Source organism: Uloborus diversus, chromosome 10, assembly GCF_026930045.1.
Source record: "Uloborus diversus isolate 005 chromosome 10, Udiv.v.3.1, whole genome shotgun sequence".
NCBI lineage: Eukaryota > Metazoa > Arthropoda > Arachnida > Araneae > Uloboridae > Uloborus > Uloborus diversus.
Genome location: NC_072740.1, coordinates 63,839,420 through 63,864,670, shown reverse-complemented (window position 1 = coordinate 63,864,670; position 25,251 = coordinate 63,839,420). Strand labels below are relative to the sequence as shown.

The following is a 25,251-nucleotide window of genomic DNA, read 5'->3' as shown; positions in this document are numbered from 1 at the left end:
TAAAATTTTCTATTAGTTTGATATAATAGCAATACATTAAATTTACCGTTATTATATATCAAACTAAAATACTTGCTTGTTAAGTGTGTGTTACTCCCGCTATTATCTCGCTGTCCATCACGGGTTAAAACGGAAAATATTAAAATAACAAAAAGTTGAAAAAACTGAAACACGACCCGGCAAAAACACTAAAAGGTAAGAAACAAGGTAGGTGATGTTTGATATCATCGCCATATTGTGTAAAACAAGTCATTAGACATGTTAGATCTTCCTATTTATTTCGTTCTACTGAAATCCTGTGTCACTTTCACATAAATAACATTCAATGCAAATCGCACGATGATTTTAAAAAAACGTAGTTGACAACGAATGAAGACGGCATTTGAATTGAATTATAATGTTATTCATGTGAATGTGACGAGGGATTTCAATAGAACTAATTAAATAGGAATATCTAACATATAAAATGACTTGTTTTACTCAATAAGACAATGATATCAAACAGCATCTACCTTGTTTCTTACCTTTTAGTGTTTTTTGTCGTAGTCGGGTTTAAATTTTTTTGAACTTTATTTTATTTATGCATCAATCAACATAATAAATATAAGAGCTCAGAAGAAGTGACTAGTAATATTCTATGCTCAATTTCAGGTCTTGAAGGAAATTTAAACAACCCCTGAATTTGGTACGCTGAATTTGAGGTTTTGTTAGATGAAGACGATAAGACAAGGATTTACCAAATATAATGAAGCAATTTTGCTTCAAAACTCAATGTTTAGTACAAAAAACACAAAACAAACATATGCAAACGAATTAAAAGTTTTTCCCTTTTCTTTTATTTTTTTTTTGGGGGGGGGGCTTCCAAAGTCTTTTTTTTAACTTATTCATAAACAAAAGAGAAAATTTGGGAAGAGACCATTTTACCAACACTTGAAATACTTTATTGAAAAAACAAATTATGAAACGTAAAGTGCATAATATTTTTTCAAAGATAAATAATACCTTCAAAGGCCACATTATCTTAACACACAGTTAATCATTTGTTTAAAACAAACAAAAACTGATAAACTAATACTCCATTCCCGACGCTAACCGAAGTTTATTTACAAAGCGCAAACTGTAGATAACATTTAGAGCCAATAATTTAAGGTCTATACAATAATTTTGCATTTGTAAATTATGATGCAAACAATATGCTCAATTTTTAAAACAGTTAAATAGCAATTATTTCAAGCAACAGTACTTAAAAATTTTAACGCATATTTAATGTAAGTATTCATACCTGTAGTTTAATATTTAGCCGAATTGAGTTTTTATGCATAACGAACTTTACAGTGATGAAATTAAAAAGCATTTTTTAAACTTTAAAACACTTTAACGCATCATTCATATGTTAATTGTATGAACTATAAGCACAAGTTAAAGATACTGCTTTATTCCATGTTAACTTCATAAAAGTATCACTAATCAAGCTTATCCTTTTAATGCATAAATATTTCAGAGCAAAATAAATATTTATCTAGCATTTCATTGTTATGTAATATCTATTAGCGAGAGTTTTCAATGCATATTTCTTATTCATCCAAAGTGCTACAGATATAACTTCCCAATCAACAGTTTCGCCTTCCCCAAAAATTGCTGTGAATTCATTTTTTTTTTTAAGTATTAGATTAATAAAAGATCAATTTTCCAACAGAAACTATTTACTAATTAAATGTTGCATAAAGCGAAATTAAAAAAAAAAAAAAAACTGAAACAAAACCTATTATATTTAACAGAGTTTTCACTAAGATTTACTGTAAGCGTTTATGGGGAAAATGTCGCAACTCTTAAGTTTCTAAATTTTTTTCTTTCAGTAAGAATCTACAGCGCGCAACTTGTGGCTTTTTCCTACGCGAAACTTTAACACTCATTTTTTGCCCATAAAGATAAAAATATGTATATATACTAAAAGAATAAAGAATAATACTAAAGATAAATAAATAAATAAATAAATAAATATATATATATATATATATATATATATATATATATATATATATATATATATATATATATATATATTTGCGCAATAATTTTTTCATTATTATTATTTCTCCAAACATAAGCCTAATGTATCCAAATATGTTTTTTTTTTTTTTCAAATCAAAAATGTTTAATAACATACCTTCAGAGCACAGGTAAGGCTTAGGAAAGTGAGAAGTGTCAGGGCTCGGACGAAGAATTGAGTTTTAAAGAGTCGAATTCTCTCTATATATTGGAGGCGGAAGATGCGGGGGTGAGTTAGAATGGCGCCTGCTCCGTGCATCCCTTCTCCGTCGCTCAGTTTTCGCGCTTTCGTTCATTCACTTTCTTTTGGTTAGAAATGGAACAGCGTGCGTCATTCTCGAAAATTTAAGAGGAGTTTTTGAGCCTTGCTTCCCCCTTTTTTATTCGCATTCTTGTTGTATACGAGAAAAATAGTAGTTTACAAACCGAAGGAATGCCAGTTACTCGAATGATGCTCCAGAGGTTTATTTTCTCTGTAATTCCAAAGAAGGGGTAACTTCCGCTCCTGCTTAATGAGCTGCTCATATCGCGGACATATTTTTACTCGGTATTTTGACTTTGCAGCTTCTGAAGAAATTTCGCAGTTCGTTCGTTTCCTTGTGTACAAAGAAACTATGCGACACTGAATACAAGAAAAACGAACAATCAGTGCAAATACAGGAGAGAAACTGCTCCGCATTGCATTTTTTTTTTTTTTTTGGTGAATCAAGAGTAACTAAAGTTATTTTAGTTAAACTTAATTACTTTAAACTTTAGTTGTTACACTTTCGTTGTTACATAAGTAACTAAAAGTATACTTAATTACTTAATTAAAAGTATACTTTAAACTTTCGTTGTTACATAAATAACTTAAGCTATACATTACAACTTAAGTTACATGTGTAACAACACTTAATACATGCACAACTTTAGTTATACTTAATTACTTTAAACTTTCGTTGCTACTTACACTTTCGTTTCGTTGTTACACAAGTAACTTAAGCTATAATTTACAACTTAAGTTACTTATGTAACAACGAAACACTTAACACATGCATAACTTAAGTTATACACGTTGTTGACATTTCGATCAACATTTAAAATAATCTTTTCACACATAATCTTTTTTCTTTCTTTCTTTCTTTCTTTTTTCCTTTTTGTTTACATTTTCTTAGTTATGGGCTTGCATGAGAGGTAAATGAAGGTCTACGAGTGTGGATATCATTTAAACAAGTTAGCCTAAAATATGGGCATTCTATAGGTGATTTTGACAACTAAATGAAATTTAACACTACTTTCAAAATGCTTATTAGTAATACGAGGTTTTGCAGGAGAGCTCTAGTTTTTTTTTTTTTTTTTTTTTTTTCTGTATTCAATTGATGTAATCATATGCAACCTTGATCACAACTTAATTCCTGCAATGATAATTGCGCAGATTTAAGACTAAGGTAGCCTAAAAAATGGCTAAGTATCGATTTTAATTGCTAGTTTTAAAATTTTAACCAGTTAAAACACTTATGGGGAAAGTTTCATTGCTCTAGTTTGATTATTTAAAAACCTATGGGTGGATTTAGGTCTCTTTCGTTAAGTGACCTGAAGCAAAAGCAAAATTATTAAGTGCTTTTCCTCAATATTTTTCCTTCTTTTCTTGTGTACATGGTTTTTGAATTTTTAAGGAATTTTTCTTCTAAAGATACCGCTTTAGCGCAATGCTTTTCGAAATCAGTGGGATATATTTAACAAAACTGCTCGTTTGAAAAGCATTTTATAAATTATTAAAGTAATTAGATAATGTTAAAGAATCTATGGACGATTTTTTCTTATCGAATGCATAAACAACTGAATGCATATATTTGATAAAGCTGCTATACAGCTTAATTTTTTGATCAATTAGCAAATAAAACATGTGCAAGAATATATTGAATATATATGCAAGAATAAAAAAAGTTGTGGTTTTTTTTTTTAACTTATTTTTCTTTTCTTTCTTTTTTTTTTCTTTCTTTCTTTTAAGAGCACAGAATTGTTAATCTTTGTAAAACTATTATTGATTGCAAAAAAGCAAAGAATGCATAAAAAAGGTTTCAAAAACTTGTATAGTTTACTTAAATTCCTTAGCCCTCCAAATCTGAAAAGCCAAATATTAAAAATGCACTCTTAAAGCATTAAATTCGACCTGACCTTTAAAAATACTTTTTTTAATGTGTGTATTTGTGTGTGCTTATGTTATGTAATATGAATGAACACTTATGCGAAATTTCATTTTCTAATACGCCAAACCTGTTTTTATGCGGTAGATAGGGACCGTATAAAAAAACTCATTAAAAAAGAATTGCTCGAAACTTCACGAGTAGCTATAAAAAGTTGTTTTTACAAAACAGTTTAAATTTTTTTTTCTTAATGCGGTGGATAGTGACCGCATAAAAAAAGTCTCACGTTGAAAATAACCCCAAAAAAACTTACGAAATAACTAGGAATTACTTATTTAAACGAAATCAAAATAAACCAAGTGATGATAATTTTGCCGAATTGTCGGACAAATTTCACAAATAAGGAAATTTTTGGGAGGTCACAGTGACCTCCCATCGTCGTGCCCTTTTCGTCACTTGAAGATACTACCTCGAACTCATTTTATAAATAATTTCGTCGATTGAGTCCCAATCTGATAGAAATTTTCATACACCTCACAAAAAGAGATCACAAAAAACAGGTTTGAGTGTACTCGTAGTGTACTCGTGTACTCGTCGAATCGTTTAAAATTGTAAGATTTGCCATACGACAGCAAAAACACTTTAGATTATGTATGTAATTATTAAAAAAAAAAAAAAAGAACTGTTGTGGTGTTTTTGGGGGGTTGAAATGAACAAAATTGCCCCTACCCAATGAATGAACCCCCCAACCAGAAGACAAGCATAAAATTTTATAGTCGTTTTCATTCTGGAAATGCGTGGAAAGAAATGACTATTGCCAATTCATCTAAGAAAAATGTTTCAAAACCTTACTTTTTCCAAAAAATTACAAGGTGTTCATTCATTGGAGAGTGTTCATTCACTGCTCAGTCTACCTTATTACAGGTAACAATTCTTATGTATACTTCTGTTTCGTTTTCTTACTTCTGTAAAAGTTTAAAATATAGCTTCTAAACATATAAAATACACTTGGCAGTCCTAAATTTGGAAACAGCGTCAAGGGAAGCTAGCTAAAATTTATTGCCATAGCTTTTTTTTTTAGGCTACCCAATCATCTGAATTTTTCATTAACTGGACCTACTACTGTCCCATCCGGTCCAGATAACAATCTCTGGTATATTTGAAATATAAACTGCAGTTTCAAAGTGTATACTAGAATTGTTAATGTCCCTACCTAAAAACAAACACCTATATATACCCAGCAACGTTGGACCTGTGATTACACGTCAAGTACAAGTTTATAACTTCATTCACTGATTATTGGTTTTCTTTTAAATTGAATTTGAGAATTCTAGCACTAACGTCTCTGTATTCAGTAACATAATTTATGGATATCCATGCCTATATTAGTTAGGAGGAAAGAGACTTATTGTGTAATTTCGATTAAAATAACACTACCCATCACCAAAATGCACCAGGCTCGAAAAGTGTTATTTCCGAAGTACTTTGCCTTGCTAAACACGAAAAACACCACAAAAAGTTGAGATAGCTCTTGTTTTCAAGATACAGAACCAATTGGGGTAGTGAAAGCTCACTAATGTGCTTTTTTCACCGGCAGATAGAACACCTAACGTAGAATTGACCGTCTTTTAAACTTCGACCCCCTGATTCGAATAGAAAATCTCACGACATAAAACATAAATGGATTTCAAGAAATTTAAATTTTTGGAGGATAAATGTCCAAAATAAGCCTCTAGTAGAGCCACCCATTTCTGCTTCCACTCATGCTCATTCTGTCGGGAATAATGAAGAACTTTGCAAAAGCTATGAACAAAGATGACTTTTCAATACCGTAGAGAAAAATTCATAAGATTGAAGCTAAGGTTAAGAGAACTTTTAACGGCCCTTCAAATAAACACAGATATGAAGATCACTGTTTTTGATAAAATGTTTGGAGGGGAAGAAAAAAACACCTTGGAAGCATTTAAGGGTGTGTTACAAGTATTTCTATAAGCAGCAGAGAAAATAAGATCTATAAACAGTTTGCCAAATAACTCCTACAGAAGTTTTGTGTCCACTGATGCAATATATGGCTCTGAAAGTCCATTTCTTCCACTTCATTCAGTATGTTTTGCCAAAACGCTGTGGAGCTGTGAGCAATGAGCATGGGAAAAGGTTTCACCAAGATATCTGCAATGGATTGCAGGTATCTATTGTTGAGCTGAGTTAATGCTCGCTGAATATTTTCTGGACTATTACAAGAGATGATCCTTCTTTGACGTACAAGAATGAATCGAAAATGAAGGGTTTACAGCAATAGGCTTAAATCAACCACTGCTTTCTGAAAAATAAACATTATTTAGCGAAACAGGACCTATTTAATTACCTTCACTGCACAGCATTTTTTTTTTTTAATTTATCTTTTAATCAATGGGCGGTTGCTGTGCATCTTTCTCCAGTGGACTTTTGTGTATCTTGAAAGTATTGACTATTTAAATTCAGGATGCAGACAAAAAGTTCTTTGTTGCCAAGTGTTATCATTAAGTGAATAAGTTAAAAGTGAATAAGTTAAAGTTACGTGTAGTTCACTAACTGCACGAAATATAAGTTGACGTGTAGTTAGTGAATTCCATACAGAAAGTACCATTACGGGTTATGGAACACAAAAATCGTCATATTTTGCTTTTTTTTTTCTTTTATCCTTTAAAAAACTTTTCCGTTTTTTCTGCTAAAAAGTACATTTGAATCTTGTTTCTATCCTCATTGGAACGAAGGATATAATTATTTTTGTTGCATGCATTTAACTAATATTTGACTTTAAAACTTTAAACGCATTTTTCTCCATGATGCAATTTTTCGCGTTTTTTTGCATTCAAACTCTTATAAGTCAAAAACTGATAAAGGTAAAGTAATGAAATTTGGAGAACACCTTTTTCAAAAAGTTTACATAATTTTTATTCCGCCAATTTGAAAAAAAAATGCTTACTGCACAAAATTTGATTAAAAAAAGTATCTTCGAATTTTTCGATTTTTTTTTAAATTCTGTATTGAATTAATATTTTTTTAATCGCTGAATAATAATTAAAGCTTAGATATTTGTGCACATTTCTTTTTTCAAAAAAATTTGAAAATTGACCAAGAATATTTTGAGTTTTAGCTATTTGAAGCAACCCCCTTTTTTTAAAGAAAATTAATTAAATTTAAATATATTTTTTTTTAATATTTATGTTATGATTTTGCTGATTTAATAGATGGTGAATCAGTGAAAAAAATTTACACTCTAAACTGCTTAATAAATTTTTTCTCAAAATGTGTTCCGGACCCCCTTACGTAAAGAAGAATATTAAATGCTTCAAAGTTTTAAGCAATGAAATTTTAAATGCAAAATCAATATTAAAGGAATACTTTCGATCATTTCAACGCTCATGTTCATAATAAATTAGGATAACAAAACTTAGTCATTAAATTGTCTCTCACTAGAATAAATTGATTGATTACGCTTGTCATGACGCATACACATACACGCAAATTAAATTGTTAAGAAAATACGTTGGACCAGTGAAAATAGCTAAATCAAAAAATAACGTTTTTGGAACATGCAATTAGTTCTATAATTTGCCATTCTAATTGAAAGAGATTTTTCAAAAATAATTTTAATGATGACACCTACAGAATAAGATTATTTTTAGTTACTGTCTCAATTAGTAACCCCTCTAAGGTATAAGGGTATCTCATTGCCACTATTGAGCTTCCTAAAGATTTTTTTGAAGTTAAATATACTAAAAAATATTAGGTAGTGTAAACTGAACACGCATGGTTCAAACTTATACTGAACAATTATACAAATGTAACTGAATTTGGATTATTTTAGTCAATTCAAATAATTTCATTAACAATGCATAACTTATAACACAAACTGCACGCATCTTTTTCGGGTGTAAAGAAAGTCCCTCTTCAGTATAGCAACTAAGTAAAAAAATGTAAAAAAAATAATTCAAATGCAAAAGCGTAAAAAAGAGCGGAAATGGCGTTATAATTGCAATATTTAAGTATATACGCGCAGGTGTTCATTACGAAATCAGTCCTCAAGGAGCAAGTTCTCCTAAGCAATATGAACAAATAAATCAATATATTTGAGTTTTGCTTAACATGAAAACTAGATTTTAACTTTTTCTGTATAACTTTATACAATTGCTTCAATAAACTTGAAAACTGAGCCATTTTTTTTTCAGGAAAATAAAGTCAATGAAATCGAACTTACATCATTACAGTAAAACCTGCAAAGTTGACCACCCTTGTAAGTTGACCGCTTTTTTCATGTACAGAATTAGTGTTCATATTGTCTCCATAAATTGACGATTAAAGTAAAGCACCGCAAGTGGTCAACTTACACAGGTTTCACTGTACAAAATACGCTGAATTGTTCTGTGGTAAGGGTGTCTTGTTTTTAACAGAGATCTTGGGTTTTTGAGATGTTTCTTAAAATTCTTCAGATTATGGGCATTATTGATTAAAAAGATACATTTATTAATTATTTTAACTCGAAAACATAATATTTTCACTAAAATTATTCATTTATTTATTATTATTTTATTTATTTATTTTATTTTATTTTATTTTATTTTTTATTTATTTATTCATTTATTTATTTATTTATTTATTTTATTTTATTTATTTTTTTTTGACTAAACAGCCTGGAGTGGCACATGCTGCGACTAGATAAAAAGATTGCCTTTGGAAGAAATCAGAAAAAAAGTCCCCACTTCAGACTTGAACATTTAAAATCTATCTTGCTTATCTGTATAATTGTATCAAGGGATTATAAAAAAAAAGGTTTTTTTTTTCAACAGACGATTTTTGCACCATTACTGAAGAAATTGTTTCAAAGAAAAAAATTATTGAAGGATCAATCAAAATTGACTGATCATTTGCGTATTATTATATTTTTTCTCTTATCATTTTTAAGATAATAAATGATCGACCAAGTACAATAATAGCAATTGCAAAAAAATGAAAAAAATTATGATCTCAGGTTTTCTTCCCAAGATCTTGGGGAACTTTGTGAGCCCATTTTTTTTTCTTTTGCGAAAAATCCCATTGACAGCACTGCTGGTGATGCAGACAAAAAACGAAAACAACGCAAAGATTCAAATTTGCTATGAAAACTATAATAAATGTGCTAGAAAAATGTATTTTATTCCCCTCTGTTTTACTATGCTTGTCATATTCCTTTCTCTCTACGCAATGAAAGTGTACACCTCTCGTAACTTTGACTGTAAAATATTTTCATTTGCTAATTGGGATCTTTTTCTAAAACTCAGTGTTATCATTTGTATTCTATCGCAACAGTTTCACTCACTGAAGAAGAATTACCTTACATTTATATAAGAAGCATGAGTACGCGAAAATTTCATCGCAAATTTCTACCTTCAAATGTCGTTTGTCCCCAACCACACTGTAAAAAAATTCGGAAACATTACTGGATATTTCCGTGTTACGTTTCAGGATTTTAATGGTTCTTATCCACTTCCTGGAAAAATTAAGTATCATTGTCAAAAAGTTTCCTGAATTGCTACAAGTTGCACGAATGCAGACTTTTCACTGTTGTGAAAAATATTTTTTGCTCCCAGTTAAAAGATTGAGCGTATTTATGAAGTGTATCGGCTTCAGCTCAAATACTGCCCGTCCATGCTAATTAAGCTCCCCAAGGGAGCGAATAAGTATGGACTACGTTGCTTTGCATACAAGTAAAATTCTCGTTACTTACATGCAATTCTGGTGTAGCTTTGGCCATGTTTGCAATAATGCTCTTGGAACTTCCTTGATAAATCAGGAGGAGATGCCAAGTTGTTATATTATTCTTTCTTAAGTTTACTCTAATTTTCCAGAGACACGACTATCTTTTAACGGGAAGATTTGTGAATTTTTCAGAAGGCTTCCAGGATAATATCAAGAAGGTTACTTAATTTTACCCGAAAACGTTCTAGGATTTAGTAAGATATGTTACTGGCAGAAATTGGACACATCAGCTGCCCATTATTTTCCAGGAATGTTTCTGAATCGTATTTACAGTGCAATAAATCAAAGCATAGATTATTATCTCCAGTTTTCGGTATTATGGCAAGTTTGAAATTAACTACCTTCATCTGTTTATTCCCAAACTTCCAAGGCTTCATTTCTGAAGCACAGAAGCAATGTTTCAACATGCTTCAATGGTATGCGTTCAAAACGCCAGCATATGAGAATCAATAAACACGTTCACCTAACAAGAAAATCAGAATTCATGGCCTCAACACAATAACTCTTGACATAAATAAAACACAAACTCCTAATTTGTACGGGGTGCGCTTGGAAACTACCGGACCGATTTCGTTGAAATTTTCAGTTTGTTCAGGCTAGTTCTGGGAAGGTTTATAGACAGTTTCAAGAAAGATTCGATGAAAAGTTCTTTTTTTATTCGAAATTTAATTTTTTGACCTAAAAATAGATGTTTCTACTCGAAATAATTATCGTATCGTCTCACTTATGTTTTCATTAGAAAGAGCGGAAAAATAAATTTCGCTCATTTGGAAGAAGAAGAAGAGTGCCACAACACGAAGAAATGAAATTTTACAGGAGAAGCATTTGAAGTTGAATTCTTCAGGCAATTTTCATTAAAAAAGGTAAGTTTGCTGTGCTCTCCAGCGGTTAATATTAGAGCAAAAAATCTGTCGATATTTTCAAAAGAAGATTCCTTTAATGACCTTTAAACGAAAAAAAAAAGAAAATTAAAAATTTCATATTGTGGCACTTTTTCCAAACGAGCGATTTGTAGAAAATTTTTTGCTTTCGATGGTAAAAAAGAATAGAGGTAGTTAATTAACGACAAAAAAAAGCATTTTAAGTAAAAGAAAATTAATTTTGATTCGACATTTGCATCGCTGTCATTTTGCTCAAATATGGACAGATAAAATTCTTCTTGTACCAAGCCTTCTCCGATACTGGGGGACTTAAAATTTTCGACTTGTGATTTTTATTTATTTATTTATTTATTTTATTTATTTATTTTTATTTATTTATTTATTTATTTTATTTATTTATTTATTTTATTTATTTATTTTTATTTATTTATTTATTTTTTTATTATTTTTTATTTTATTTTTTTTTCTTTTATTACTCAACATCTAGTTATTTGTTTGAAAAGCTTATGGTTACCATGGTTACGTCTTTTATTCCCTTTATTTCGTTACGTTCTTACCCTTATAGTTCATAAACTCGAGCGTTTTAAAGTGGGAAACCGCACAGCTACACACAGACATAAACAGGACAAATAACTTTCTCAAAACCATCGACTTCGTCATTTAAAAGTTTGAAAAAATGAGTATCTCTTCAGTAATAATGCCAAATCAGAAACATAATTCTATTCCTTTAGAAATATTAAGTATTATTATTTTGTATCTTTTTTAGTTTTCACGTACTTTATTTTTACATCAAGTTATTCAACATTCAATTAACCACGAATATAACGCCTGTGATTAGACGAGACTGACGTGATGCTCATATGATACAAAGATAACTCCCTCAAGTCTTCCACTTCTTCCTCAATTAAAAACCATTATCTCACGCCTCGGTGCTTATTTTACTATTTTTCTCTTGCGCTGTTTTTAAGTAAGAAAGTTAAACTTTGTATCGGAATTTTCAAACTTTTTATAAATTTTATACTTTTCTTTTGCCACTAATAAAATATCAAACCTATAAGCATATGATGTTACCACTTCCCCCTTGAATGTTAGTTCAATAAAGATGCGTTATTTTTATTGAATTAAATTCTTGAAGCGTAATTTTAAAAATAATTACAGTCGAAATCGCTTACAAAGAGCGTAAAAGGACTGCGGTATTTTCGTTATAACCGAGTGCTCGTAGAAAACGAGTTCGTGAAAAATCATAAAAAGTCATTCATACTTGTCTTTTTAATAAACATTCTGTGAAGAACCAAAAAAGTTGGCTGATTTTGCTTTCATCAGTCTTATTGTCTCTTCTTTTGGGTGCCTATTGTGTCTCCTGGCATAAACAACATGAACAGAAAAACCGTAACAGTTCATTGAAACATATTAGCTGTTACGTGCAAGACAAAATGGCCGATTTTCCGTGAAATGGTTCATTAGATTAAATTTGAACAATAATATCCTCTGAAGTGATAACATTCAAGTCAACACGCGTATTTAATTTTAAAATACTTATGCACAATTTTTTAAAGGGGCCGTCATTACATGTCTGCTGGATCTATGACTCACCATTAACTTTCTGTTGTCCCCGGAATGTTTAAGTGATTTTCAAGAAAAGATAAGTTGAAGTGTGGGGGGGGGGGGGGAAGTAGATAGGAATCGTATGGCTCACGAATATATTGCTGTTTTTTAAAAACGGGGTTTGCTCGTTGAAAGCAAGTTATGCTCTCATAGACTTAGCATCGTACCAACCAAATATTTTTGATTTCTTCGTTGAATCCGTACTTTCGTTAAAACAGGGTTGGTTATAAGCGAGTTTTACCGCAGTTCCTTTATTCTTTGGTAAAAGTGAAACAACTCAAAAGTAAATATAATAGCACAGCATTATATTTATTTTAAAAACTGTAGTTTGCATAAGAACACCAAAAAATCAAAACTGCAGGAAATCTGCTGTATCATGTCATTTATTTTTAAAAAATATTATTTTTTTATCGTTGCTTGTGAGAGCATGCTAAATTGCTTTCATTCTAAAACTATACTGCAAAACTAAGGACAAACAATAAAACTATGAATTAATCATCGAAATTCTTATGTATGAAATTCTATGTTTCTGGTTTTCTCCTGAAGAATCTGTTTCATGGTTGGAAAAAAAAGCAAACAATCTTACCTTTAGATATTTCTATACATATATTTTTTAATATGTCAAACGATTAAATTCGACTTAAAACAAAACAAAAAATAGTTCCCTATTTTTTATACAACTATCATTTTCCCATTTTTTGGATTGTTTAAGGAAAACTTCTTTATTCAGAATTTTTCATTTTGTGTTCAGAATGATTTGACGTTTTAAACGCATGTTTTCTATTTTCTTACTTCGTTAGATACCATCATTCTTACTTTGAAATTCAAAGGGTTTTGAAATGCCGATAGTTTTAACTGTTTACAGAACGACAGGTGGTCAAAAGTTATAGCCTTCAGACTTAAGAGAAGTTTAAGAAAACCGTAAATAAACTTGCTGCTTTAGTTGAATGCTCCCCTGGAATGGGGGGAAAATGTGCTAAATTAGTATTTTGCTAATAATTTGGTTTTTTCTTTTCTTTTCTTTTTGCAACGGCTCATCAGACCATAATTTCGACCAATTGTTCGAAACAGTTAAAGCTCTAGACACATCAAAATAATTTGAATTGCAAAGTAAGAATAACGGTATCTAACGACTAAGCAAAATAAAAAACACCATTTATCATTCTGAGTATAAAATAAGTGAATGAAAAATGTTTCCTTCAGCGCTTGTTTTAGACACTTGAAAACACCTTTCAGACTGCTTTAAACCTTAAGCATATGTCAACGTTTTCCACCTAAAGAACTGAATTTGTACCGCATTCAAAAAAAAAAATCCCTCGGTATTCATAATAAAATACTGTTATGGAAGGCAAAATCAATGATCAATCGGAGAGGGAGACAAAGAGCAATATTGTATGTACAGTATGCAGTAATAATAACAACGAAATGCAACACTATTAAACTACTGTACAGTTAATAATAATTACAATAACTAAAAAACTGAAGATGATAATGGTTGGTGTTGTGAAGCTCATCCGATCGATATCAATGTTCTCCTGCACACCGAGGGTCTTCACATTTTCTTTAGTTTTAAGAAAAGGAGCTCTTCCTAGCTTAAACTGAAACAGCAAACTTAGACACTACGTTGAAGTAAATTTCACATTTAGAGTGCAAAATGCGGAGTTCCGGTGTAGAAACTTCCTCACTTCAGTGATGCTAAAGGAATCAAGTCCATTCACGAAACTAATATTTAGTAGCCCGCATCGAAGACGATACTTACACCCAGTGATTCCATAACGAACATTTTCGTGTTGCAGGTGAAAAATTCGAGTTAGCTCTAAAATACTTTACTCGTGAAAAACTCGAGTTATAGGCGTTTTGCGTAAATCGAATCGCGTTGTAGCTCGATGCAACTGTATACGTTTTGTAAAAGTAGAATCTAATCGTTTGTTGTAATTTTTTTTAAAGAAAATAGAAAAATTTAATGACGCCAATTGTTTGCTTAGTTTTCCACCCATTAAACGCATTTATGAAGAGAAAACCAGAAATTTTGAATCTCATACATAAGTATTTGGATAATAAATTCATAGTTTTATTGTTTCTCATTAATTTTGAAAAGTAGAGCAAGTAAAACTCACCAACGGTAACATTGCCGTTTCGCGTCAGTCGATTCGCGTTATAGCGCGAATTCTTAAAAAGTAGAATTTAATCGTTTGGTATAGTTTAAATATATATATATATCCACTATAATATTAAAATCTGTTCGCGTCCGTCTGTCTGTCTGTCTGTCTGTCTGTCTGAAGATCGATCTCCTCGAGAACCGCTGCGAATCGAGAGTCGAACGAGATACCGGTCAATTCGAAATTTTCCAAAGAAAACAATAGAACCAATCTCGTAATTGTACGATTTTAATTAGCGGAGATATTAATTAAAACGTTAATTAACATAACGTTATTCAGGAATTTTTATTTCTTTCCTGTTGCCATTTTGCGTATGGGTGAGCAAGTAAAATTCTAATAATTGTTTTAAAAGAGATTTTTTTGGCTGCTGTCCAAATCTTAAAACAACGTTTCCATCCAGAATTTCATTTCACATTAGTTTAAAATTGGTTGCTCTATTCGGATATAGCCTTTATTTTATCGTCTGTCCTTTTTTTATTTTTTACATTCAACGTTCTTAACTCTTTTCCTCATATAAAAGTTGTTTCTTTAGCTATGTTTATTGATTGTAGTGTAAGTTTATCATTCACCGGCCTCATATTTTGATACATTTAGGATGTGCGACTAATTATGTTTATTTTGTTGAACTTTTTCCCGTTACATGGGTGAGTTTTCGAATTGCAATAACTTTCTTTTTCTTTCCTGTTTCTATTTTTGAAATACAGTTTGTATAGTTAAAAGAACATGTTAAATTAAGATTGTTTGGATTTCTTTAAGTGAAACAGAGTTGAACAAAAAAATTGTTTTTAAGGATTTTAACTAAAGCTATCTTGGAATCTGATGACTTGGTATTTAATTAATGCTTATTGGTATTTATTTAGTCTTGGTGCTTTAGTTTCACATAATCAATCAAAATGTGTGTCTCATTTTATGTAAAAAGATGATCGTAATTGTACATAAATATTTCAGATATAGTCTATCAGATTTAATTCAGTTTAAAGTGACCAGAGATTATAGTTGATAATGCATATATTTTCATCTTTTGTGCTAATTGAAAATACTCGTAACTTGTATCATTGATAACTATGATTAATGTTAAAGAGAATTTTGACAAAAATATGCTCTACTGGTGTTTTACAAACCTTGCATTACGCGTATTTATTTACTTCTTAGCGCTTTAGAAACTGATGTCAGAGTAATACAAAAACATCAATTGGACATCTCTTTCATTTTTTAAGTAGCCCGTGCAACGCCGGGCACGCAGGCTAGTATATATATATTTAACGATGCAATTGTTTGCTTAGTTTTACACCCATTAAACACATTAATGAGGAGAAAACCAGAAATTTAGAATTTCTTGCATGGACAATCAGTTCATAGCTTTATTGTGTGTCATCAATTTTGACAAGTTAAGCAAGTAAAAATTACCAACGGCAACATTGCCATTTTGCATAAGTCGAATCGCGTTGTAGCGCGATTCGACTGTATACATTTTTTAAAAGTAAAATTTAATCGTTTGTTAAAATTTTTTTCAAAAAGAAAATAGAGATATTTAATGCTGCAATTGTTTGCTTAGTTTTCCACTCATTAAAGACATTTATGAGGAGAAAACCAGAAGTTCGGAATTTCGTACATAAGTATTTGGATAATTAATTAACAGTTTTATTGTTTGTCATTAATTTGTAAAAGTAAAGCAAGTAAAAATCACCAACGGCAACATTGATTCATTTTAGAGCTTTAAAGGAAATCATTCGAGTAAAATTTTAATGTGCTCGAGAAATTTTCTCCTTTGACTCTATGCTTTTGTCCAGGTTTTACGTAATGATAAGATATTACATTTATTTTAACCGACTTCGAAAAAGGAGGTTATGATTTCGTCTTGCGACTTTTTAGGTATGTTTTCATATTACACCAAGAATACTGGACCGATTTGAAAAGTTCTTTTTTTGTTCGGAAGGGTATACTTTCCAGATGATCCCATGCTAATTTCATCTGGATCTGATGAGGGGTCGCGAAGAAATCTAAGAAACTTTAAACTTCATACGTTGTGGCTACGTAGATCAGCTTTCATCAGCTGCGCGACACGTTACAGGTAACATGGTTTCGGCGTGAACGGTGCATTTTTTCGACGGAGGAATCTTGTCTTGAATAATATTTAATTCTCACGCATCGGGATGTTTGATTTTCACGGCGCCGCCTGTTAATTTTAATTATAGTCTCACTAATGTATTTATTACTCATATAGCAAACTAGTAAATTAAATGTATTTTGCTACGTATTTTCCTAGTTGAATTAATTAACTTAGTATAAAAATTATTTTGCAAATAAATAACTTCATTTAGTCATTAAATTTTTTTTTATTTATTTAATATTTCAGTTTTCAAATATATTTAGTGTTCAATTCAAGGGGAATTGAAGACAAAAATCCTCCCTCGCCCCCTCCGACGATTAAATTTATACTCCTTAATACATATATCGTAACCGGTGTCCGATTTCTGAAGTTTGACAAGTATTCTAGATTTAATATTTCATGACGCCGTCAGTTTAATTTACAGCTATGGCAATACTAATTAATAGACTTCGTTGGAATTTCTTTATATCCTATACTCCCCGATAACTAGAAGACGGCCTGGACTGATTAGGAAATTCTTTTTCTGTTTGAAACGGTATACTTCTTCCGGTCGTAACTGACAATCCACCAAATCTTGAGTTGAACACCAATTTATCGAAACTCGAAAGCCTTTAAAACTAAACCTACGCAATTACGTCAGGTAGTAGTTTATAGGAGGCCTCGACTTCAAATGGTTATTAAAATTTAAGAGATCGTATATAATTAGTTAGGTATTAAAATAATTCATCGTATAGTAATTAAAATCAATGTTTATTTTATAATTGATTGTTTAGTTTATATAGTTGATTTTTGTACTGGAATTATAAAATAAATTTGATTTATACCTTTGGGTAGGAAATCGTATGTAAATATGACCAATTATTTTTTACTTTTAAGTTCATCTTTGTTTTTTGAAGTCGGTTCTTTTTTTATTTGTTAAATTACATTTATTACTTCATAAAATTTATGAGTTCAACTGTATTCAGGACTACTTTTTCAGTGGGTCACCTTCGCTTCAACATAGCAGCATTAAACTGGATTAAGTTACGAGTTAAAAAATGTTTTTTTTTTTAATAATTTTGTCCAACAGTGTATTTTAATGTTCGCCATTAATTTTGAAAAATGAAGCAATTAACTATCACAAATGTCAATATATATTCGTGCTAGGGTTTGAAATTAACTTCATTTGAACAAAACGTTACCGTAATCCAGGATTTTTTACCTTTGAGTTTATACTTTTGTCCAGGTTTTGTATAATGATAAAATATTAAAGTTGGGCATTTTTTAATCACGTCATTTTTTTAAATTTAATTTATGAGTCATACTGAATTTAGAAATATCTTCTCAAGTATTCATCTTTATTTTAATGAAACATAGTTAAACTGATTTAAGTTCTGATTAAAACAAAATCAAAAAAAATCTGAGTCTATAGTTTTGTCTACCATTGTGGTATTTAGCAAGCTGCAAGTATGCATAACAACACTCAATGAATGAGTGAAATGTTTCAAAAGTTTCTGCTTAATTTGATGATGAAATTTACTGCTGATTCAGATAAAAGATTTTTCTTTATCGCCTATGAAAGCTATGTCAAGCCACTTTTAACATTTCTCTCCCATGTTAGCATGCTGCTTTGCTTTTAATTAAGCTATCAGTTAGCAAATGCTCCAAATACGCTAAACCAAATAAAATTTGAGGTTATAACAGCAACCATTTCTTAAAATTCTGAAATATATTACAACATTTTATTCGTGAAACTTACATGGAATGCATATTCTCGCGAAATGCGTGATGAAAAATTACCAGCTGCTCCCTATAGTCAATTCGCGATACCTCGAAGTCAGATAACTCAAATATTACAATAACTCGAAGTTTTTATCAAGTCCCGACCCCTCTGCCTTTAATTCCATGCTAATTATTTTTTTAATATATCGAAGTTAACTTCCTTTAACTCGAAGTTTTTTAAAAGTTGACTCGAAATTTATTTCGAAAGAACGAGGGGAGGGGGGAAAGTGACTATGAGGGAAAAATTAATTCACCTTCACTTGCAGTTCCTGCACCTCTAAAGCAAGAATAGCACCTGTTGAGCCAATTTGCGATAAAGGAGTTACACGTGCGAAAATGAGTTAGCTTGTTTTCTTTTGTTGTACTGTACTGTTTACACCAGAGCCGTGACATGTTGCTGGACTACGACTTAGCTTTTAAGCTGTCATGTCAACTGATTGTACCTTTAGTCAAAGGCTGACCGAAGTTAACATGCGTTTCCCTTCATTCTTTAGTTCGATTATTTGCTATGTTCATGAGAGACAGAGTAAGTTTTCTTTACTATTAAAGATGTCTAAGCAAGTATTCTGTCAATTTATCTTCACTTGCAATTCCTGCACAATAGACTTCTAAAGCAAGAATAGCACCTGTTGAGCCAATGTGCGATAAAGGAGTTATACGTGCGGAAATGAGTTAGCTTGTTTTCTTTTGTTGTACTGTACTGTTTACACCAGGGCCGTGAAATATTGCTGGACTACGAATTAGCTTTTAAGCTGTCAAGTCAACTGATTGTACTTTTAGTCAAAGGCTGACTGAAGTTAAGATGCGTTCCCCTTCATTCTTTAGTTCGATCATTTGCTAAGTTCATGGGAGACAGAGCAAGTTTTCTTTACTATTAAAGATGTCTAAGCAAGTATTCTGTCAATGATATTAAAAGAAACAGAGAAACTTCTAAAGCAGTAGAATCCGTGAATCCGGATTTGAAATGAATGAAGATGTGCACCTTTCCTGAAGTAGAATCAGCTCTTTTCAAGTGGCTCCAGCAGTATCGAAAGCAAAACCATGCTTCTGATTTTTTTTTCTCTCTCAATATTTTTTATTAAACTACGCATATTGTGCTTGAAAACTGTAATTTTGTCTGTTATATGTGTATATTATTTGAAATATTCGATGGTTTTTAATATTAAAATGTCAAAAACCGAAACTAGCGGTAAGTCAAACTTCCGATAAGTCAAAGTTTTTCGTCGGTCCCTTTAGATTCGAGTTATCGCGAATCGACTGTATTTACTTTTTCAAACGTTGGTCGACTTTCACAATCTGATGCTGACCGAGCCCAGACAATATCTAGAACAATATTTGATTATAAGTTATATGTTGCGTAATCCCGTTTAATTCGTAAGACTCTATTTTCGCAAAGGTTTGTCCTAAATGCATTATTTCAATGACAAAAATGGTCAAAATAAGAAGGAAAGATGTTAAAAGTTTGAAATGAAAAAAGAAAATTAGGGAAAAAAATACGAAATCTGAACTTTTATACAGCACCATTCATTACATTTATGTTTTGGGGAAAAAAACTCTATTGAAAAATACATACTAAAGCAAAAGATTTAAAACATCGGGATCAAAATTCAAGTAGATATTCGGGTGTTCAAAGTTCTAGCTCACAGAGTAGGAACCATGCAGAAGATGAGATTGGAAGAGAAAAGACTGACGTTTTGGAAGTGACGCAAGCTCGTAGCGAATTTTTGAAAATGCAAAAAAAAAAAAAAAATCGTCACATATTGAAATACTCGAACGTGTCAGATTTTTATACAGAAGGTGCAGCTTGATGCTTCAGTCATGGTATCCTAAAATCTGACTATTCTTTTGAGGGGTATTCTTTAACCTGACAACTAGAAAAAGAAATGACTTTTTTTCCCCTTTTTGCAACTTGATAACAATCCTCCCACACATTTTAGTTACGCTCAAATGATCATATTTCTTAAATGTACACTCTTTGACTTGCAATTAACCCACCTTATCTTAATCTGACGTGCTTTAATAAATCTGATGATCATTTTTTTTTACTAATCTGACAGGCTGTACTAGACGCATCCAACAACAAAAAAAGGCCAACCAAGGGTGAGGTACTCGACAGGATGTAAGGTATATCCCCTATGTTTATCTGACGCGCTCCAGTAAATCCCCAAAAACACTTTGAGCTCCCCTACTATATGTGTTACCTGCTACCATAGTGCTGAAACTATGACAACCAGAAGGGGAAAAGGGTTGGAAGAGGAAAGGTTATTTGGCCTTGACACGTCGATTCTCGTTACATAGACTATAGTCCTAGACACGTACTTCCAAATGCAAAAATGTTCAAAATAAGATTAAGATAATAAAAGTTAGTAGCGGAAAAATATTATTGAAAAAATACAAAATCTAATTTTTTTCATGATCCCCAAGTACCCTATATTGAATTTAAGGAAATAATCTCCATTGCAAATAATACCAATACCAACATTTGAAGTATTTGTGACCAAAGTTCAAGGAGATATTTGAGTTCAAAATTAGTAGGGATCGTGCAGAAGATGAGATCGGCACCTATCGCCTTTTGAAAAGAATGAAATAATGTCGAAGGAAAAAAAAACAAAATAGTTATCTTTTTCATTGCTATTGAAAAATTAACGCAAATTCTATACTGTCACGCTTAAAAACACACTACAAAAGTTTGTACAGTTTGAAAAAACATACTCAATGCATACATTTAATTTTGAACAATTGTTACCCACTATATTCCCCCTGCCCCCCCCCCCCCGCGAAAAAAAAGCTGCAATTGATTGCGAGTGTAAAGTGGTGTAAATAACAAAATGCTGCGTTTCATATTTTGTTAAATATTGATCGTATCAATGTCAAATTTTTTGTACTTGAATTCTTTTCGTATGTTTTTGATTTCTCTAAATGCAATATAGGGGACTTGGAGACCATATAAAAAGTTAGATTTCATATTTTTTCACTATTTTTATTTTTTGTTTCAAACTTTTAATTTCTCAACTCGGCCATTGACCATTTTTGCAATTGGAAGTATGCATCTATGACTAACAGTTTCCAAAATAGAGGACTTGCAGGTTAAGCGTTGACACACTACAGTGTGTCAACGCTTGTAAGTGGAGCAGTGAAGGAAAAGGAGTGGGATCTGAACTCCTCCATGAAGCACTGCTTACTACTAAAATCATATGTACAGCACGTATGTGTGTATATATGCATGTATGTGTATAATATGCATGTATGTGCATGTGTATATATGCATGTATGTGCATGTGTATATATATACATGTATGTGTATAGATGCGTGTATGTGTATATATGCACGTATGTGTCCATGCATGTATGTATATGCATGTTTGTGTTTTTATGTATGCATATATGTATGTGTTTATAAATGAAGCCAAATAGAAAATTTTCTCACTGCAACACGGTATACGTAACGTAGATTTTGAAAATTAGTGATATTTTTGAAATAAAACGTTATCAAAGAGCATATTCTGGTTAAGAATATTTTAATAAAGTACTTGCCTAGAAGTAAACCTTGGGATGGATATCAATATAATTCTAAGAAGAAAGTATTTATCCGATATCTGGGAGAAACCCTCCTCACCTTACGCGTTTGTGCTTTATCCCACTCCCCCCATACACACACAAGAAAAAAGTTTGTCAACAGCTTTACTTCATACATTCAATATTTTCAATCAAGTTCATTCAGAAAACAAATACGACATTCAAATTTATGTCCATTCAATTTAAATGCTCTTAAAGTTTTTTATTAAATTTAAATGTAGGATTTTCTTTATCACATGGATTTGTCCTCTGTTGCAATCTCTGAATTTCCCATTTCAAGCTCTTAAGAAAATGTAACCACTAGAAATAAACATAATCTAATAACATTCATAGCGGAAAAATAATCCATATCAATTTACTGTATAATTTTTAAGTACAATTCGCATAAAGTCTAAAAAATTATTCGAAACAATTTGATATTTACAACGCGTATTAGTGAAAAACCTATTTACTACAAAATGAATGATGAAAAAAAGATTCAAAGAGAATACTTTTCACTGATAATGCATTTTTACGGCAGATGGGATGTGTTTTAGGTTAAACAAGTTGAGCGAATGCTTATTCTGCTATATTCAAGTACTCTTACTCGAACATTTTAATTTAAAACAAAATAATCTCATTTGATCGTTTACATAAGCATTTAAATACACAATTACGCTACGCATATAATAGTGTAATCCAAAAATATATATGTATTCAAGACTTCGAGTAGATTACAATAGCATACAGTTGCTTCAGCTAGTGTAGGTACTTAATGTATAAAAGAAATAATGCAACGCATTAAGCTTTATAAAGCTATATGTAATGTTTATCACTCAATATGACCACTTAAACATTATTAAAACCGTTTACCCGCCAATGTTCCAAAAATGGAACATCATATTTAAGTGAAAATTTTCCCAAGAAATAACGTTAAAATAAACAAGTTTTTTTTTAACACAGTTTAGTCTTATTTCAAAGTATTTTTTGATTTTCTGCTTGATTGTTTATACGTTTTCAATTATTTATTGCGATTTTTCAAAGATGAGTGTTTTTTTAGCTTTTTGCAACTTTTTCTTATAAAATTTACCAAAAATTGGTTTTTTCAGAAAATGTGATGATATTTATTATAGATGTGAAAAATACTTCAATGTATGATTTTAAAATGCTTGTAGAAATGTACAATGATATTTCCGAAAGGTGTACCCCTTCAAAATAGCATGTTCCAATTTTGGAACATTGGCGCTTTTAGGGAGTCAAATTTCCAAGAAGTAAATCGTTCGACTTCCAAGGGGAAATTTCATTTTTCGTAATATATGTTTCTTTTTATTTTCTCATTTTGAATGTACTCTGATGTAGATGTTGGCAAAACCAAGTAAGTTTATATTTTGAAAGGATATGACGTTTTGTTAGCAAAGAAAATAATAACAGTCTTCTGTTTGACGGACTATATGGCTCCGAATCCACACCTGCTCGGACAGCTGCATTGTCACGTAATAATAAAAAATAATATTAGTGAGAGTTTTATTCTTCATATTTTAAATGCAGTTCAATAATTCGCTAGCTTTGTTTTCGGGCGAAACGAAATTCTGTTTGACATATACCAACTGTTCATAAATGTTAAAAAATGTCTACAAGATTTCTTACTGTAGAACAAGCTGTGGCTTATTTAGAGACATTGTCAGATTCGGATTTGTCAGATGTAGATATATGCCAATTACCCCCTGATGAACTAGGCAATATCACTGAGGAAGAATAGATGTTGACAGAGATGAAATCCTACAATTTTTTGGTTTGTTGCTATTGAGTGGGTACCATTCAGTTCCTTCTGAAGATATGTATTGGAGCAGTGCAGAAGATACATCTGTGCCAATTGTACTAACAGTTATGCCTCAAAATCGTTTTCGAAAAATAAAAAACAACTTTCATTTGATGGACAACCATGAATTAAAACAAAATGACAAACTAAGAAAAGTTTTCCTTATTTACGACGAATTGTGTAAAAAGCCTCAACAATTTGGTGTATTTCATGAAAAATTAAGCATAGATGAATCTATGGTTCCCTACTACGGTCGGCATTCATGTAAAATGTTTATTAGATGAAAACCAATAAGATTCGGCTTCAAAATTTGGATGCTGTGCTCTTCAAGTGGATACCCACATTCCATGGAGATTCATTCAGGCAAAAAAAAAGGATCCCCTGATGTGCAATTAGGATCCAGAGTTGTAAATGATCTATTATCAGTTTTGACTGACACGTCTAAGCATGAAGTATACTTTGATAACTTTTTTACATCATATAACTTAATTTCTCAGCTATCAAAAAAAAAAGTGTACGAGCAACAGGAACAATTCGTGAAAACCGAACTGGCCATTGTCCACGGAAATCCAAAAAAGCCCTTTCTAAAGAAGATCGTGGAAATTTTAACTATCGATCTGATGGATCAGTGTACATGTGCAGCTGGAGAGATAATGCAGTTGTTACAGTAGCATCTAAATGTTATACACATGAGCCACTTGCATCTGTAAAATGTTACTCAAATGCGCAGAAATGCAAGATAGATGTGCCACAACCTCATCTTATCAAGAGAAACAATGAAGGAATGGGGGGTGTGAACGTCTTTGATAAACTTTTAGGGAGCTACAGACCTCATTTGAGGAGTAAAAAATGGTGGGGGAATCTTTTTAGTAATGAGCTGAATATTTCAGTTGTAGCTAGTTGGTTACTTCATTGTGATTTACACGAAGTCAAGATGAAGCATTTAGAGTTCCGAAGAGAAATAACAACTCACCTCCTAAGAAGAAAAGTACGAGTGGAAAGTCCTCTAGGGCCTCGTTGTCATTTACATAAACGGTCAAGAATGTCTGACGGACATTATATTGTATCTGCATCCCAAGGACGTTGCGCGGTGTGCAAAAAAATACGACTAAGAAATGTTTCCATTGCGACAAACGACTTCACCAGCAATGCTTCCTTTCATATGATGGGCATTAGATATTTCAGTATTGGATTTTCTGAATTCTGATATGTACACAAATGCAATTTAAAATATTATTTTTTCCGCAATAAAGTATGCTAAGATAAAAACCGCATTCAAAACCTCTTAGTTTAAAAAAATTCTCTGAAAAAAAAAAACTTCATGCAAAACGCCAATGTTCCAAAAATGGAACACACTGAAAATCATAGTAAAAAAAAATTTTCTGGAAATTTTATTTTATTTCTGTAT

General features: G+C 31.3%; 1 protein-coding gene across 2 annotated transcripts in view; it reads right to left on the bottom strand.

The window, feature by feature from the left end:
• LOC129231420 (uncharacterized) overlaps positions 1 to 25,251 on the bottom strand; it is a 126,603-nt gene that overhangs the window by 69,569 nt on the left and 31,783 nt on the right. Inside the window, exon 1 of one of the 2 annotated variants that reach the window (XM_054865731.1) lies at positions 2,168 to 2,208. The exons of the other annotated variant lie outside the window; for it this stretch is intronic. The gene's annotated coding sequence lies outside the window, so the exon portion shown is untranslated. Of the gene's footprint in view, positions 1 to 2,167; positions 2,209 to 25,251 lie in introns of those variants that run through there. 2 annotated transcript variants of the gene reach the window in all.